Genomic DNA, 18615 nt, shown 5'->3' on the forward strand with positions numbered 1-18615 from the left:
GGTTTATGGCTGCCATTCTTTTATGACTTCATTTTGTAAATACGCCGCAAATGCAACTGCAGCTACGTGGGCAGCGATAAAGCGACAGGCAGCGGCTACAAATTAATTAAACAAATAAACAAAACCCAAAACAAGACATGGCTCTAACATGGAGATGAAGTGGCCAAAACAAAAACAGAAAAAAGTACACACAAAATCTATGCAAATCTGCATGATGTCAGCGGCCAAAAAAGCGCCCGGATTATGTTCTTCTGGCGTAGGCCGCTTGCATCTGTCAGACGCAGATACAAATACGGATCCCTGGGCGATCGCAATCGGCTCCCAACTTGCTCCTTGTCCACTACCATTACTCATCATAATTGTGTCGCCAGAAAGCTACCTGCTAAAAAAATAAGTGCACTGATAAAAATGATAGTAAAATGGGAATAAAATATGCATATGCAAATTTTATTGAAATATTTATAAGTACTTATATTTAAAACAAGCAATACTCCATAAATCTACACGGTCTTTTCCTCTTACCTAACTTTTACAAGAGTATCTTTTAGCTTTTCAAAATCCTTAAAAAATATTTTAAAGATCACATCCATTTGAACATATTCTAACGCATATTTTAAAGGATACTAACTTGGTTCTACTAAATGAATTAATGAATATTAAAATTATTAAAATATACCTGTATTTATTATCTATTAAAAATGGCATATATTAAAATATACCTGGTTTGAGGACTAAAATATTTCTCACCCATTTTTCCCAGTGCAGCAAACCTTTTGCGTTGGCGTTGCTTTTGGGTCAGATCGCGACTCCGGCTCCTTTTTGGCATTGTTCTTGGTGGTCGGAGGTTGGGCCCTGGTTCGTGATTCGTAATGAAGTCAAGGAGAACATTTGCGACCGGTTTTGCCTTAACTTTGGCCAGAGCCTCGGCTTCTCCTAGCCGACAAAATCGCGTGGGTGTGCCACAAGCGGCAGTGGCACCACCAACAGAAAATGGGGGGCAAAAAAGAACACTGACCACAGCAGCTATCTTGTTAGCCCAAAACCGCACTGACGGATTGCTTTCTAATGGATGCCAAATGTAAGCCGATGCCGCCTGACCCTTTGCATATTTATCCGCCGCCTTGTGGCCCCTCTTTCCCTGGAGATTTCCTCTTCGACTTGGCCAGTGCTAACCTTTCTAACCAATTCTTTTTTTAGAGGCTGCTGCTGGTCGCCTGAAAACGGTTAAATCGCCGCAGGCGCGTAACCTGTCTTGAGACCTTTTGCGCAAGTGCAAAAATTGGCCAAAGTGGCGGCGGCATTTAGCCAGGCTTAAGTCTGGCTCTGAGCCGGTGTCCAAAAATGGGGAATGGCCTGGTCAGGCGAAGGGAGGGGAGCAGAAGAGCCGCCGTCTAAGCCAAAGTTCTCGTATCTGTGTCGTTTGGCTTTGGCCACTTTTGGGCTCGCAGCATGCGATCACCATATTTGGCCAAAACTGCATTTGCTGAGCTGGCCAAAAACAAAAAAAGAAGAAGGAAAACCGAGGGAAAAAAGGCAGAAACAAAAATCCATTGCACGCCACTTGACTTGCCAGTCTTACTCGTATTTGGTTAGACGTCGCCCTAGGCCAGTCTTAGACCAAACTCCCCCCAACTCCCCGTTTTGGGCCGGTTTTTTTTTGGTTTTCAGCTTTTGCATGCCTCTCATAAATCCCCGAGAATTCTCATTTTCTCTCCAGCCGCTGTTACTGGTAATTCAAGCTCACATTTGACTTTTAACTTTGGGCCAACCGGCTGGCCGAATGTGCAACGTGGCCAAATATGCCGCGGCCATTTTGGCCATATGTGCGCACTCCGAATGACGATGGCTAAGACGATGGCCTTACCCTATTCTCCATATTTTTTTTCGATTTATTCTAGGTGTGAGCAGCGCCTCTTTGGTCATCGATGGCTGAGCCTCGATAGCCGAGATTTGCGTGAGCGATAATCGCTGATTTATTTGAATGCTTTCGGCGCGGCTTCTGGGAATAAATTTGAATGGAAAGGCTAAGGCAGCGGTAGCAGTCCCACACTTTGGATCATTATCGATGCGAACTTACAGAGCTTTACATAATTTCCGGACATTTTACCTAAGGATGATACTAAATGGCATTAGTTTAAGAAGGTTATTTATTTACCCTTCATTTAAATTATTTTTGACAGTGATTTCAGGTACATATTAAATTATTTTGTATATAATTTTTCCGTTTAATGGTAATTAATATTTTGTTGACTCAAAGACATCTTTGCTGAGCATTTGGCATCATTCCTTAAGTCCGTCTCCCCGAAAAGTGCTAAAGAATATGTTCTGGAACCTCTTAAGTATGTGCAAATAATTAATAAAACAAAGCCAGTGGCTCATTGAGACCCTTTAAGGCAGCCAACTGGACAGCGTCTGGAGCTCGGCGAGCTTAGCCAAGCAAATCCGAACTAATCAAATTAAGGCCACGCTTTAAGAATTAACGCGGCTTGTAAATATTTTTAACGGTGCTGAAGTAATGCGCGCCATCAAAACCGTTGCAGCGTGCCAAAAACAACAAAAATATAATAATAATAACAACAGCAGTGGCAACTAAAAGAATGGAGGAAAACAGTAAAGCAGCGATCCAAAAACAAAGCCAACAACATCGGAAACAACAGCAACCAAAGCAGGCATATAAACAAACATAATCGCTGGCGCCACGACACGCTTCGCGGGTCAAAAGCGGTTGCAGTTGCAAGTTGCTGGTTGCTGGTTGCCGGTTGCCAGTTGCTGGTGGCAGTCGCCAGTTGCGGTTGCAAAAAGCCAAAAACAAATGCAAGACCAACAACACCAGCAACTCCTCTGACTGACCGACTAAAAAAATATATAAAATATAAAAAATAACACACATCAAGAAAAATATCAGAGGGTGCAGGGAAAAATCTCTAAACAGAAGGAAGAAATGCAAGAACAAAAGCAAAAAAAAATGTAGTATAGAACTGCACATGCAACATCAGTGGGGGGAAAAAACAGAGGAGGAGGGTTGTTGGGGCGCAAGGCTAGCATATGCCAACACATATATTTATTTTCCAGCCAGCGAAGGCAGAAAAACCTGCCTGGCTTATCCATCAATAAAACGGAAAGGGTTCTCCATGACAAACTTTAAATACTCTAACTAATATATTAAAAGTACTAATATATTTACTGTATAAATTATATTATAATAGAACATACGTTATAGATCATTTCATACCGCCAATACTTTAATATAAACATTATAAGAATATTTTATAATATTTTTTAGGTATTCATCCTTTTTTGCACTTCACTTACTTATAATATGATTAATAGTATGAATTGTTCTTTGAAATCTAGCTAATCCTAGTTTTCAATTTTCATCTTATTGAATTTTAACATCTACAATTTAATATTGATATTGATAATTGGGTTAGCTAGTTGGTTAGTTAGGGTATTTTAAGTGAGTGTGAGCTGGGAGTCAACAGGAAGGTGAAAAAAAGCGAGAAAGGGCTTGCTTACTTTATGGCTGTGGATTTTTCATGACTTAACTCGGCTGCACTTGGCTGCCTTGGCTCCTAGTTTATACTCGCTTTTTACCTTATGCTCATTATTATGATTATTATTTTTTAGCCGTCTGCTGGCGCACACTTCCATCTCGATTGAACGTATAATCAGCGAGCGCATCACAGATACCATATATCCCATTACTATCCTCCTATCCCCTCGCCTGTCTGTGAGCAGAAACTTAACTGTTGTTCAGTTTGCACATAGGTATAAGTATCTGGAATATGGATATATCTTATATCTGCCAGATACTGCACTGCAGTTAGCAGTTCGCAGTAAGCCGGCGCTTAATTTATGTGTAATTGGCCGAGCGTTGCGCTTGCGTTAAGTTGGGGTGTCCGCTAATGGGCTAATGGCCGTATGACTGGGCATTAATATCCCGCTTTAAGTAATGAGCCAGCAGTTGCTTTTTGCCACTGCTGTTGTATGTGGTCACTTAGGGATAACAAAGGAAAAACCGAGTCTGTAAGAAGGAAGCTCAATTGATTGTAAATTAAACGCTTATTACTGACGGGAGCGAACTGCGAATGAAAGACAAACTGCAGTTGGCCAAGGAGTTACACCAAGATGATAAATGAGTGCTGCCAGTGTGATACCATAAATCTTATCGATTAGCTGCAGCTAGGGAAGTCTGAAGTACGAGCTTGTAAACACAATTACACTTCTGGGAATTATTGTCAAACTTTGCTGTTCGGATTTCAACTTATCATGCTTGCAGATGCATCGATAAATTTAAGAACCCCCACAAAAACAATTTTAAATGGTAATTTAAGAACCGCCACAAAAATAATTTTAAAGACTTTATTATCTTAGCCCTTTAAGAATATATATATTCTTTTGAAATTCCTTAAAAAATCTTTCGTCACTTTATCATAAATTACACAATTTTTCCACAACGTTAATGAGTGACATTTTATCACCCAACCATTCAGCTGTTCAAATAAACCAATTGTTACATTTCTAAATCAAACAAGCGCACTACAATTAAGCCTTTTTTGGCGATTGTGGCTTTAGCGATTTGCCAATATTTTGAGGTCAGCTGGGCGGCATTAAGCCATTGTCGACACGTGCCGGCCAATGAGCCGTGTAAAAGTGGCAATCAGAGCCAAAATCAGCCACAAAACAAAAACCAAAACGCCAGCCAAGGTACCAAATCAAAATAATTAAGCTGCAAATTGTAGCGTAAACTGAAATTGCTGTAGATGTTGCTGCTGTTGCATGGTGTTGCTGCTGTTGCTGCTGTTGCTGCTGCTGTTTATGTTGCTGCTGGCACGTGCTGCGCATCATTCATAAAGTGCAACAAGCAGCAAGAGCCACAAACTACGGTGTGAAGTGATGAGATGCTGCTGCTGCTGGTGGGTAAACAAAAGTCAAAAGTCGGGCGAAGCAGCAACATTTCGAGAAGCAAAAAGTCTGTCTGCTCCTTTAGTAAGACAATTTTGTAACAGCTTTTATTACACACAGAAAAATGTTGAAAAAAAAATAATTAAAAATAGGATAAATTAAAAATTAACTGCTCTAATAATAAAAGGAAAACCACATTTTTAAAAGTGCCAAACTAATATGATTTGTATATCTTATTGGCTTAAATATTCATTGAAATATTACCACAACTTGATAGTTATCTTATGATTAAGTTCCTATGTATCTATCAGATTGAAAACCAACTTAATTTTTTCTGTGTACCATTGAGCGCCTCTTAATTGGGTGCAACAAGTCTGGGGTTTTATTTTTTCGTTGCTGGGGAAAACGTGTCAGAAGTGCAAGAGCCAGCAAACAAAGCTGGTTAGGCGCCTCTTTTCAGGGCCAGCACATCCTGGCCAAAAAGAGTGAAAGAGGTGGCACTAGCAGGGGGAAAGAGAGCGAGAACGAGGGGGAAACAGAGGCGAGAAAGAGATGGGGGCAGACAGACATAACAATGCAATTGCCGCAGCTTGAAGCCGTGCCCCTTTGCATCGAAGTTGTCTGTCAAAGCAGACAGACGCCCGGACACCCCCTTCCGCCCGTCAGCACCTCCTCCCACAATGCCCCCGCCCCCTCTTTTGAAGGTCGTCGGCATTGTTGTTGGCGTATTACCATCATCATGGGCCCGACTGACTCACGTTTCGCTCATTTGCAGCCGCCTCCATCAGCCACCCACCATTTACTCACTCAGTCAGTCAGTCACTCCGTCAGTCAGACAGTCAATCATTCAGGCGTTCAATCCGTCATTCCCGTTTTCGCACTCATTCAGTTGCCTTTTCCCTCTTTTGCTCATTTTTCGCTTGGCGTTCTCGGGGTCAAGGTAACGCCGTTACTAGATAGTGATTATGGGCTGCATAGTGGGATCAAAATGATTTTGGGATGGGTTAGGATTAGGATCTCAAAGATAAATAAATACAAAAATTAATAATAGCTTAAATATAGTTTGGGAAAGGTGAAGGAAAGTGTAGTTTTCAGATATTAAATATAGAAATTTTAATTATGCAGATATTATTTCTACTTTACTAAAAAATCATAAATATTTTTAAAATTTATTGTTACTATTTTAGGCAATATTTTTGCCCCACTGTACCCGCTTAATGGAAAATGAGAGCGGGCCATTTAAGGTCTTCGCTTTCCCCTCCTCAAATCGCTTTCGAGTGATCAGATGCGGGCATCGTCGATGAATCAGATTAAAGGCCATTTGCCTGATTGAGCAAATATTATTAGCTGTATTTATTGGCCCTACCTGAGTGCTTCGCTGGGCCCTAAAAACCCGTTGGGTTATATAAGCCACCCACCCACCTCTCAGCACGTAACTATCTCGGTCTGAAATCATCAGCCTTTTGTTTTCTCAGCAACAAAAAAATAAACAGAAAAGGTTTGGAAAAAGTTGTACATTTTTGCGTAGTTTAATTTCACAGTTCAGTGCTTTTCGGGGCGAATGGATCGCGGCTTAGACGCGCCCAGCTCACCCTGATATGGTAACTGTTTGTTAGCTATGGATTCCAGGGTTTGAGGATACAGTGCGGTTCGGCTAGGTATTAGGGATTTTTTTTTTTGTAATTTTAAAAAGAAATATTAAAGATTATAAATTTTTAAATACCCAAAAAATAAAGTTCAAACCTTCTTAAATTTTTAAGCAATTTCCAAGCAACATTTTCCTATCCCTCTTTTCATTGCATTTTTGTAACGCACTATCTCAATGCTTTTGCATTTACAAATCGCACGCTGCCAAATGTTGGGACAGCCCCTTGCCAGTACCACTAAACTTTTAGCCGAACAAAAGACAGCAAAGCTGGCTGGCGGAATGTCTGACTTTGGCCAAAAGGCAACCTTGGCTGCAAAGCGGAAGTTCGGTGCGGCGTCGCTTTGACGCAGCCTGGCCCTTAACCCCCTGAAGCCCCTTCTGCGCAATGTATGCATCACCCAAAGCAGCTGGCTTCATCGTAATGTAAATTTCCGACTTTCCATATCCTTCACCGAGCTAGAGCTTTATTTCCCACTTCCCCTTCCGCCCGGTGTGCCACAGAATTTATGGCTTTAACTGGGCAACAATAAATAAAAGTTACACAGCATGGTTACATCCGAGCACTGCAATCGTGATTGCACTTATTAATGGTCGGTAATTACACTTTTTTGGATAATTTAATTCGCTGCCGGGGTAATAAAAACATATTTTTTAGATACCATAACTAAAACAATTTCGTTTACACTTCCGAATGATTTATGAGATTTTTACTGGTGATTTAGGCGCTCAATTACCATAATTTTAATGTAATGCAATGTAATGTGAATATGGTTTTCAAATAAACATGTTTATTAGTGTAAATTGAGAAATCAACCAGCTTTTCACTATAATTTATTTTAAAATGTTTCTAATTGTAGTGATTTTCAGCTGGCCAATGAATAAAATTACATCGAAGCAGTTTTTTGCTGGATTGCTGGATATTTTATTACACTTATTTATTGCATTTCAACTTCGCTCTTTATTTATTACAATATTTTAATGCTTTGATGTGCATTTGTTGTTTCGGTTTTTCGTTTTTTGTTGATTTAATTTGTGGGCATGGGCAAATTGAAAAGCCATTAAAGTCAATTACTGGCCATAACTTTGACAAATTTTCGATAATGCTCAGCAGAGATGAATGCCTGTGTGGGTAGGTGTGCTGTCCGGGGGTATGAAAAACCATAAATAATAAACGATTTCCATGGCGGGCGCAATTGAAAATCTCTTGTGCTGACAATTAAATGCAATGGAATTAAAGTCAATTTTCGCTCGCAGCCACAGTCGCAGTCGCAGCGCCGTGGCAGCGCTGTGGCAGCGCAGTCGGCGTTTATTTCTCCGGCAATTGTGGAACATTTTTAATGGCCGACCGCCTGCGTCACTTGACTTGTCCGGATCCGTATTCCGGAACTCCGGAACTGAGTCGGCAACTGTTTGCCATGGCTGCATCCTTTATTTTCAGCCTTTGTTGGTTACAGGGATTTACAGCAATCGTCGATTGCCTCCTGCGGTGAAAGAGTCGAGATTGAATTGATGGGGTGCCGGGGCAGGGGCAGGGGCAGGGGCTCGGGGGAAGGGGTGGGCAAAGGGGGTCAACAGTGAGATGTCCGGCCTCCTACCGACTTTTAATTACGCCATAATTTGCGCCGCTCTGATTCTGCGAAGTTCGTTACATTGAGCAAAATAATAACAGAATGAAATAAAAACAAATAACATTTCGAAATATAAAGATACTTTGAAGTGGGGAAATAATTAGGTAGTTTGGAGCACACGCATTTTAAAATAAAATAAATAATATGTCATCAAAGGACCTTACAGTTTTTAGTGCCTTTCAAGGGGAACATCCTAAAAAGGACTGGAAGATTTTATGTCCATTTGGCAGATACCCAAAATATTTTCCTAAATATCAATATTGTACACAAATTATACTGCTTTAGACAGAGTTTTCAAGATTCTTTATTAAAATGTAAAATGTGGAATAAACAGGAACATAAATATCGTTAAGTTAAATAAATATTGTATGTTCTTAAAATAAACCATAATTTTTAATATTTTTTTATAAGGAAAGCTTATTTACCTTGCATGATTTTTCCGCATTGCGTCTTCCTCAAATAATTCTTAAAAATATCTACATTTCGCTTAAATATCCCGATTTTAGAAGGACATTTTCTGGTAGTGTCCTGGCTTCTTGGGCGCCGCGCTTTGATCTGTCAGAGGATTGTCTCTGCTGTGCGTCCATTTCACGCATTGTTTTTTAATTATTTGCCCAACTTTTGTGGAGTTGTAAAGGGAAAATGGGCGGACCAACTCGGGTGGTTGGGTGCCGGCTATCGGGATTGGGCTGTTAATGAGCCAACATTGTTGTGTTAATTTGCCAGGGCAGTGGACATGGTCATACCGTACAGTGGAGCCTGGGTCTTTATGGTCATTGTTTTTGGAGTTATTAAATTGACATTCGCACTGCCTGATGACGCGTTGATTGCAATTCCCGGCAGAAGGACATGTAATTTTTATGGCCCGCCATTTTTTGCCGAAATTCAATTTGTCATTTAATTGATTTTAATGTGCACATTGCACGTTTCCACATTTTCGCATTGCCACACGGGTTATTGGATTCGGTCTGCTTCGGTCTGGGCCATTTGTGTTTGTATTTGTGCTCGGTTTACGGCCGGAGAGCCAATCCATATCCATTGGGCCCCGCAAAGCGGTACGGAAAATGCAAATTTCCCACTAGCGAAAAGAAAAAGAAGCCTGCCCGGCGAACGCAAGCCGAGTAAAAAATGAGAGAACTTTAACAAAAACCGCACGCTTAATATTTTATGCATATTTTGTGGGCATTAAAAATTAAATTAAACAAGCTGATGTATTTGTGTCTCCGTGTGTGTTCCGAGTGTTTTTTGTCCTTTATTTATTGCTTTCGCCTCGGGGGGAATGGAGTTTCCCACCCAAATACGCCTTAAAATATGCAATGCAAAGCGCCAGCAAAAACGTGTAGTACATAAATATATGTGCACACATAAGTACTTGGACACACATGTAGGTACAAATGTTGTAAAAACATTTTTCAAAGCTCCATCGTCAGGGGGACAGACATTTTTTGATATTTATTTTCCTTCTCTGAGCAGCCCACCAAAAATTTTGTTGTTGATTTTATTCAAATAAAAATAATGTCGGCCCATATCAAAATAGTTTTTCCTTTGCCTCGTATGTAAATATATAAATTTTTGGTATTTTTTCGAATAGAAATGGAAATGTCCTGAATTTATTTAATTGTTCGGCTATCGTTGTCGCCCGAATTCCCAAGGAAGTTTACAAAAGTTTAAGTCATTCGGGTGGAAAACTGTCTAAAATTTACAATTTTAAAATACAATTTGTAAACGTTTAAGCCCAAACCTTTAATTGCACAATAAAACATATTCCACGACATTTTTAAAAAAATATCGCTTTAAATGTCTCCGCTTACACCGCATTTCACCCTTGACCACAGTGGAAACCTCTCGTTGCTCACTTTTTGGAAAACAATTGTCCATTGGCAATTTCGTGAATGTTTACCTTACATTGACCCTACCAAATTTTCAATGTCCATTGATGAATGTAATACGCTGGCAGCCAAAAGTTTATTTACCCTTCGAATGTGGAAATTCATGCTCCGACCAGAAATTAAACATTTATTGTGTTTGGGAGGCATTGATTGTATGATTTGGTGTGGTGTGTCCACGTGTGTTTTGTTACATGGCCAAATGAAATGGTCAGAATGAATATTTGACAATAAATAAATATGTTGTCAGTTAATTAGAAATTCCATTGAGTGAGACCATTTTGTTTGGCTTATTAGCGAGGCGCTAATTTGATTTCATTTGATTTGATTCCGTTTCGCTTACAATCCATCCAGTTGTATTTGGCCTACCTCCACGATGCTGATTTGTTCAAATTTGTTGTGTAAACAGGCGAAATTTTCAGCGGTCGAGCTGGGCCCGAAACCATTCAACCATGTAAATATGGAGCTACCGGACTGGTCACTGGAAAATTAATTTAATAACCGAAAATATTTCAATTATAATAACTAGAACTAACTAGATCTAATAAATATTTGATTTATACACAAAATATCTATATGAGGAAACTCCTAAATGGAAGTATATTTAATGAAACTGTATTTCTCAGTGTGGTTGACTCATTAAGGCCCACTTTTTATGGTAAAATATTTGCGATTAAATACTTTTTACACATATTGCAGCTATTTGCTCTTATCCAGCATACCGCAGTTTGTTGTACTTACCTCTTCGTGCGGATCGAGTGCATTTTTTTCTCAACTGGCTATATCTCTGAACCCAGTACGTGAGTGTTGTGCGCATTTTTTGTAGCTACTATTTATTATTGCCACCCCACGCCATCGATGGGAATTTGCGCAGATTTTAAGACAACCCATGTTTTTCCTAGGTGCAAAAATTCCAGTATTCTAAAATTACATTTATTAAAAAAAATATTTATTTCCACTACATGAGACATAAAATTTTGATGTGGGATACCTCTATGAGTTTGTGGTTGAATTCTCTAATAATCTGCATTTAAATTTCTTTATTTTACGGTGGTCAAAATTTAAACCCATTTTCATGTCAGGTTTTTCCGTTTTTCCATGGTTTCCAGTATGGGAACCCAAAACTGGACTTCCATATTTCATAACTTGGGTAATTTTGTCCCGATCTTGATGTGGGATACCTCTATGAGTTTGTGGTTGAATTCTCTAATAATCTGCATTTAAATTTCATTATTTTAAGATGGTCAAAATTTTAACCCATTTTCATGTCCTGGTTTTCCGTATTTCCATGGTTTTCAGTATGGGAACTCAAAACTGGACATCCAACTTTCATAACTTGGGTAATTTTATCCCGATCCTGATGTGGGATACCTCTATGAGTTTGTGGTTTAATTTTCTAATAATCTGCATTTAAATTTCATTATTTTAAGATGGTCAAAATTTTAACCCATTTTCATGTCCGGGTTTTCCGTATTTTCATGGCTTTCAGTATGGGCACTCAAAACTAGACTTCCAACTTTCATAACTTGGGTAATTTTATCCAGATCTTGATGTGGGATACCTCTATGAGTTTGTGGTTGAATTCTCTAATAATCTGCATTTAAATTTCATTATTTTAAGATGGTCAAAATTTTAACCCATTTTCATGTCCTGGTTTTCCGTATTTCCATGGATTCCAGTATGGGAACCCAAAATTGGACTTCCAACTTTCATAACTTGGGTAATTTTATCCAGATCTTGATGTGGGATACCTCTATGAGTTTGTGGTTGAATTCTCTAATAATGTGTATTTAAATTTCTTTATTTTACGGTGGTCAAAATTTTAACCCATTTTCATGCCCGGTTTTTCCGTATTTCCATGGTTTTCAGTATGGGAACTCAAAACTGGACATCCAACTTTCATAACTTGGGTAATTTTATCCCGATCCTGATGTGGGATACCTCTATGAGTTTGTGGTTTAATTTTCTAATAATCTGCATTTAAATTTCATTATTTTAAGATGGTCAAAATTTTAACCCATTTTCATGTCCGGGTTTTCCGTATTTTCATGGCTTTCAGTATGGGCACTCAAAACTAGACTTCCAACTTTCATAACTTGGGTAATTTTATCCAGATCTTGATGTGGGATACCTCTATGAGTTTGTGGTTGAATTCTCTAATAATCTGCATTTAAATTTCATTATTTTAAGATGGTCAAAATTTTAACCCATTTTCATGTCCTGGTTTTCCGTATTTCCATGGATTCCAGTATGGGAACCCAAAATTGGACTTCCAACTTTCATAACTTGGGTAATTTTATCCAGATCTTGATGTGGGATACCTCTATGAGTTTGTGGTTGAATTCTCTAATAATGTGTATTTAAATTTCTTTATTTTACGGTGGTCAAAATTTTAACCCATTTTCATGCCCGGTTTTTCCGTATTTCCATGGTTTCCAGTATGGAAACCCAAAAGTGGACTTTCTGATATTACATTACAGCGCCACCCAGGTTTTTTTTTTTTGGGGCCCAATGTGAACTTTGGATCGGCTATCAGCGGCGGCTATATCTGCTATATGGCCGGGCCATAACCGTTTCTCACGCTCAAAATATGGTTTTTGCCGTCTCGCATTGTCTTAACTATGGTTGTTGTTACTTTTTTTTTTGTTTTTGCTATTGTTTTTAATGTTGTAAACTGGCTGGCGGCAAGAGAATTGCCGTTTATGGGCGCCAGAAGGTTTGCTTGACAAAAAGCTTAGCAAAAATACTTGGTACCGTATGCGTTGTTGCACTTTTTGGCACGGCGCATGCGCCACAGGTTACATTTCAGGCGAGTGTGTCAAGGCGGCTGCGCCACCCTCAAAAAGGCATCAACTGCAAAAGCGGACTGCGGTTTGAACTGCAACTGCCTGCTGGCTACTGCTGCGATGCAACTCGATACTTACTCGGCTCCAGCGATCCAAACTCAACCGATCCTAACTCAAAGCGATCCACTCGGTTCCGATCAGATCACCCAGCTGATCTGTCTAACTGCCTTTTAGGGGGTTTTCGCCGTTTGTGGGACCTCATATTTAATGGTCGCTAATTTATAGCAGTCACGCCCCGACGTGGAAGGTTTCGGATTGAGGCGGTTTCAGCTCACGTGTGTCGGTTGAGAGTCTGTTTTTACAATTCTGATATAATTTTACGTTTTGACTTGGGCATCAGAGGGATTTTAGAATTAATTAATCAATGTTGTACATTAAATTGTACTAATGGGATTTTATTAAAAATATATCTACCAGTTACCAGGTTGTTGATCAAATCTTTTGTAATACCGGGTTGACAGAACTTTAGAACTGGAGAAGTTAGAAATTTATAACTTAATAATAGTAACTTCCTTAGATAAGAAATATATAGCTTATAGCTCAGAAAGTCCAACATCCTGAGTTCATATGCCCCCATACTATTTCGTATTTCGGCGCACGTTAAATTTGAAAATAATGGCTGCGCCATTTGTTGCCCTCATTTTTTCATTTTTCTTTCAGCCTTTGCCCTGTGTCCTAATTCTGAACCCTCCCTTTCTCCCACCACCCCCTGTATAGATCATTTCCTCGACAGAGCTTCCCGAAGAGCGAAGATGATCTTATAGATCTGGTTCCTTCTCTTCCTCTCGCTCTTTCCCGCTTTGCCTGCGACGCAAATACCGTTCTTTATTTTCTCCTCCTTTGCGAATTCGCATAACTTGTAGCTGCCTGTGTGTGTGTGTGAGTGTGTATCTGTGTGTATTTATTTAATAATTCGACGCTCTTTTCTTTTCTTCTCTTCTCGATTATGCGAGCAGCGCTGCGACTGCGACGCCGGCAGCGCTGCCAGCGCTCTGCCGAAGCTCTGCCGGCATTGCTCAGTTGATTTCTTTTCTAGCGGCATGCGGTTGTAATGTAATTCTCCTCCTAATCATTGGACTTTTTCGCACTCAATTGTCGCTGCTATTACGGTAATAATATTGCTCGGCTCTCCCATCCTCACACAGATACATACAGATGCATTTGTGTATCTCGGAACGTGGTGAAAAGTGAAGTTGTCACGATGACACCAAATGCTGTGACTTGTAATTGAAGTGACTGCGTGACTGTGTGATAGTGTGTGCAAATCGATAATAATGCGTATTTATAGAGCCTAATCAAAAGTGATTGATGGCCGAGCTTTGCCCCCTTTTACATTAAACGATCGATCGATCCGGCAAAGGGTCAGAAAACCAGATAGGGGTACTCAAAGATTCCGAGCCGAGAGTTTAAAGTTCGAGTCCTAGTTGCAAACAAAAATATACAAATAATTTTTTGAAGGTGCATTGGAAATTCCAAGAAATACTTAAAAAATTTTAATAAAATAAGTTTTTTAACTGTTCGTAGAGCAAAATTTGGCTTCCCCTGTATTTAGGAGTTGGGGATTGTTAAATATACGTATACATATGTATGTGAGTATATTTGCAAAACTTGTTTAAAATTCTTATCGATATACACATTTTTTGCAAAATTTAGTTTTTCCTGGAAATCATTTGAATGTACTTATAAAAGTAATTTCAAACTAAGTAGAAATTCCAAGAAAATGCTACATAAAATATTTTCGTTTTTGCAAACGTGTCCTTAGTTTTGCAATGTGATTTTAATCAAAGTTCACAAAATAGATGCTTATTTACAAAAATATTCAAATAAGAACTTTATGAAAGAATAAGAAAAACAATGGCATAGTATTCCCTTTAACACTGCAAAAGCTTTATAAATTCTGTAAAAAGTATCTTTCAGTTCGTTTGCTCGAAAAATATGCCTTGAAATAGGGCTGTGCTTACAAATTAGTTCTACAAACAAGTAAAATTAACAATAGATTACATAATGTGTGTTTGAATAGAGCATTGAGCATACCACAACAACCCCAGAGGTAAGATAAATTCCGGTAAAAATCGAGATAAAGAGTGGTTGGAGGGCCCTTGAGATTAAAGTCCGAGCCCACGCAAGCGGATTATCGGTACTCTTATCACAACAAAACACACACAATTATTTGCCAGATTGCGGTTCATTCATAAACCTCTCGAATCGAGTGACTTTCGCTTTAAATGGCCTGATCTCAGGATCAGATATACGTACACAATATAGAACAGAAAAGAAGCAGGGCAAGTTTTGGTTGTATATCAAAAATGCCCAATGAAAAAATGCAAAAAGTTCTAAATTTATAAAAAAAAAGAACAACAATCAAATTCGCACACAGGCAAGCGTACACATGTTTCGCACATGTGTGTATTATATATTAAATTCACTAACAGCTACAACAAATTGGGCTGGCAAACAAGTGTGCCTGTGTGTGGGCTTGTGTTCCGTTTAGTATCTGTGTGAGTGAGTGATCAAGGCAGCGCGGTCGACGTCGGCCGTTAAAAAAAGCAGCAAAGCGAGCCCTACACGCGCATGTAAAGTTACCCACACAGACGGCCACGCACACACTCGCGCGGACACTCGAGTGTGCCAAAAATAAGGCAACAACAACAAAGGCAACAGACAGCGGCGACTGCGACGCAACTAACGCCAAGTAAATCTGACGGTTAAATTATAACCGAAGATTAAATACCCTCCGGAAATTTATGACTCAAAAAATATGGCCAAGGAAATGGAATTGATAAGGAAGCGAAATCTTTTTCATTCATAAATTCAATATAGTTTAAAGCCCTTTTAATGACACTATAAGATACTTTTGTATCTTTGAGAAAATATTCAACATAGAAGATACACATCTATAAGATACTTGTACCTAATAGATACAAATGTATCTATAAATCATGTTATTTTTTAGAAAGCAAAACAAGCCACCAAAACTAAAGTTAAATAAATACCTGTTGAGAATCTCAACTTGAGATATTTTATATGCTGCCTTGTGACGTAGACGAAATTTACAATCTTATAATCTTAACAAGAATGCCCTCTTCAAGGGTATCAAAAACACACATTTTTTGCGCTTATGGGTCGTAAAGTTGACCTTCAAACAGCAACATTTGCCGAAAAAATACGAGCAACCAAAGAAAAAAAACACGACTAACGACAATCCGACGGATACGCACACAAGCAAAGGCACGCCAGCCAAAAATTGGCCAAAAAATTGCAAGCTTTTTTATTGTTGTTTTGTTTTTGGGCTGCGCCCCTACGAACACACACACACACCCTCACATACAAACACGTGTATAAAAATATACTTACGAATAGGGCAAGGAGGCGGGGGAGGGGCAGTAACAGCGATGACGCTATGTGCATACCATGATGTATCTTTTCCTTCTTTTTTTGTGCTGTTTTTGTTGTCTCATAAAATCTAATTTGGCGAGCGCACTTTTACAGAGAGAACCGCAAGGCGCAAGAGCGCGAAAGAGAGGGCAATAGCTGGCGAGCGGGGGATCGCTGCCGACGTCGCTGCTGCTGCGCAGTCGCCCGATTCTTCGGTTTTTCAAATTCCCTTAATTTTATTTTTAAACCTTTTTATTAAAAGGTATATTATAAAAATATATTTAAAATTTAGAACTGAACGGGTTTTTTAATTTATTTTAACTTTGATATAAATATATATTTTATATATCAATGTCCTATATTGTTTAAAAAATAACTTAAAAATGTAATAAGTTTAATGTTTGTTTCCAAATGGATTTTTCTCTATTTAATTTAAAAAAAAAATGTAAAAAATATCCCAATAAAATAAATTTTGGGTATTTTTGCATAGAATTTCGTACTTTTTTTAAACAATTTTTTATGCCTAATAGCTTGATTATCGAAGGTATAAATAAAACCCATTGTTTAACGATCGCAGACCTCTATGATACATTTTCATTAAAAAACTTTTTGCAAACATTTTGCGCTTTTATGCTTTTCTCCCGCTCTTTTGGCGAGCGTACCCCGCGCGAGAGAGAAATGGCGCTCTTCGGTGCAAAAAAGGTGTGCGAGTGTGTGTGCGAGCGGCGATCGGTATCAAGGTTTTTGGCAATTTGGTTCGCGTCCGCCGCTTCAGTCGGTTGGTAGGTCGCCTCGTCGTCGCTCCTCTGCCTCAGCTGCTGCCTCTGTCGGCGCTGCCGTCTCAGCCTCTGCCTCCGTCGACGTCGACTGCGCCTTTTTCTAGTTGGACGGTGCTGCGTTGCTTTTTCTGCGTTTATTCGCTTCTTCTGTTTTTGCAAATTGCCGCGCCGAGATCAGCGCGCTCGCGTGCGCTCAACAAAAAAAAAAAGTTGGAAAAAAAATAACAAAATATAGCAAAAAAAATTCACAAATCGCTCTGCCGACGCCGGCTGACTGCGCTGCCGACGCCAACGCCGACGCACGTTTCGCGCGGCACTCTTAACCTATTTTCTCGCGAACCTCGCATTAGTTACAATTTTGTTGTGATGTTGCGCGGCAGATACGCGGCGGATACGGACGGGTTGCGTTTGCGCGGATTCTAACACACACTCACACACCCAAGAAACACACACACACACATAGTTCCGCCCACACGCCCACTCCAAGAAAGAGAGCCCAAAAAAATCGTGCATTTGCAGTCGGGAAAAACTGCAAAAAAAATTATTTAAAAATATATTTTTAATAATCAAAAAATTAAAGTTTGTGCCTAAAATCAGTGCCTTGAAAATAAAATACATACTTCAAATTAAACACCCCTCCAACCCTCAAAAGATCCGTATCGATCAGTGAAGAAAAAATGTGGTGCCTTGATAGAATTTTAAAGTTTTATGTCTAACCCACTGGGCAGCGAGTAATCAAATTCGTATAGCATTAACTGAACCCAACTGTACCTCTTGCCCTGCGGCTCCAAAAAGGCTAAATAGAAACCCATCACATTGGATTACCCTAACTTTTGGCTGCTGGAATCACTCTGGGAAAGGTTAGTACAGCCCGTCGCCATCAAGTATACGACCTGTCTCAACGCCAGCGAAAGTGAATGGGGGTATAGAAATCAGAACGGAACGGAACGGAGAACTCGGCATGAACCGAGAATCGAAAGCGAAAGTTCCCAAGTGTTGCGCATTAAGTAATACCCATACTGTGGAACCATAATCGCATATTGCATATAGTATGAACAAGTGTAGATAAGGTTTATTTTTCCTGCGAATTTCCAACTGGCATTCCTTAGCACAGTGACTCTGGAAGTCCCAACTACATATTTGGGTCACTTTTATGGCGCTCAAGTTGTAAAGGGGATCTCAGATAAAGGTTGGTGACGCCTTGAAAAGGCGAAAAGACCGGGAGACCTATAAAATCCGATTAGCTGGGCATCATCAGCTCATCTGGCGGGTGTTATGTAATCTCAAAAAAAGTTTTGAATGTCAGGGTGAGTAGCAGAAAAGTGGGTGATATCTGAGATTTTAGAACCCAGATAATGTCTTACATTTTTTTTAATTAAATGGGATTTATAAAAGTTACAAAATGTATTAACTTAAGATCTTTATGAGCACATATTTCTTTCGAAATTCTCATATTTTCTCAAATAATTACATACCATATAAAACTGATTTAACTGAATTGACTAAAAAATATTATTAAAATCGTTTATTTTACCTGTGATAAATGCT

The 18615-nt window shown here is 39.3% G+C and overlaps 1 protein-coding gene across 12 annotated transcripts in view; it reads left to right on the forward strand.

The window, feature by feature from the left end:
• The window catches only part of LOC108024259 (sex determination protein fruitless), a 142222-nt gene that overhangs the window by 90589 nt on the left and 33018 nt on the right, over positions 1-18615 (forward strand). The window contains exon 1 of one of the 12 annotated variants that reach the window (XM_017094181.3): positions 17135-17927. The exons of the other annotated variants lie outside the window; for them this stretch is intronic. The gene's annotated coding sequence lies outside the window, so the exon portion shown is untranslated. Of the gene's footprint in view, positions 1-17134; positions 17928-18615 lie in introns of those variants that run through there. 12 annotated transcript variants of the gene reach the window in all.

This window comes from Drosophila biarmipes, chromosome 3R (assembly GCF_025231255.1).
Source record: "Drosophila biarmipes strain raj3 chromosome 3R, RU_DBia_V1.1, whole genome shotgun sequence".
In the NCBI taxonomy this organism is placed as follows: Eukaryota; Metazoa; Arthropoda; class Insecta; order Diptera; family Drosophilidae; genus Drosophila; species Drosophila biarmipes.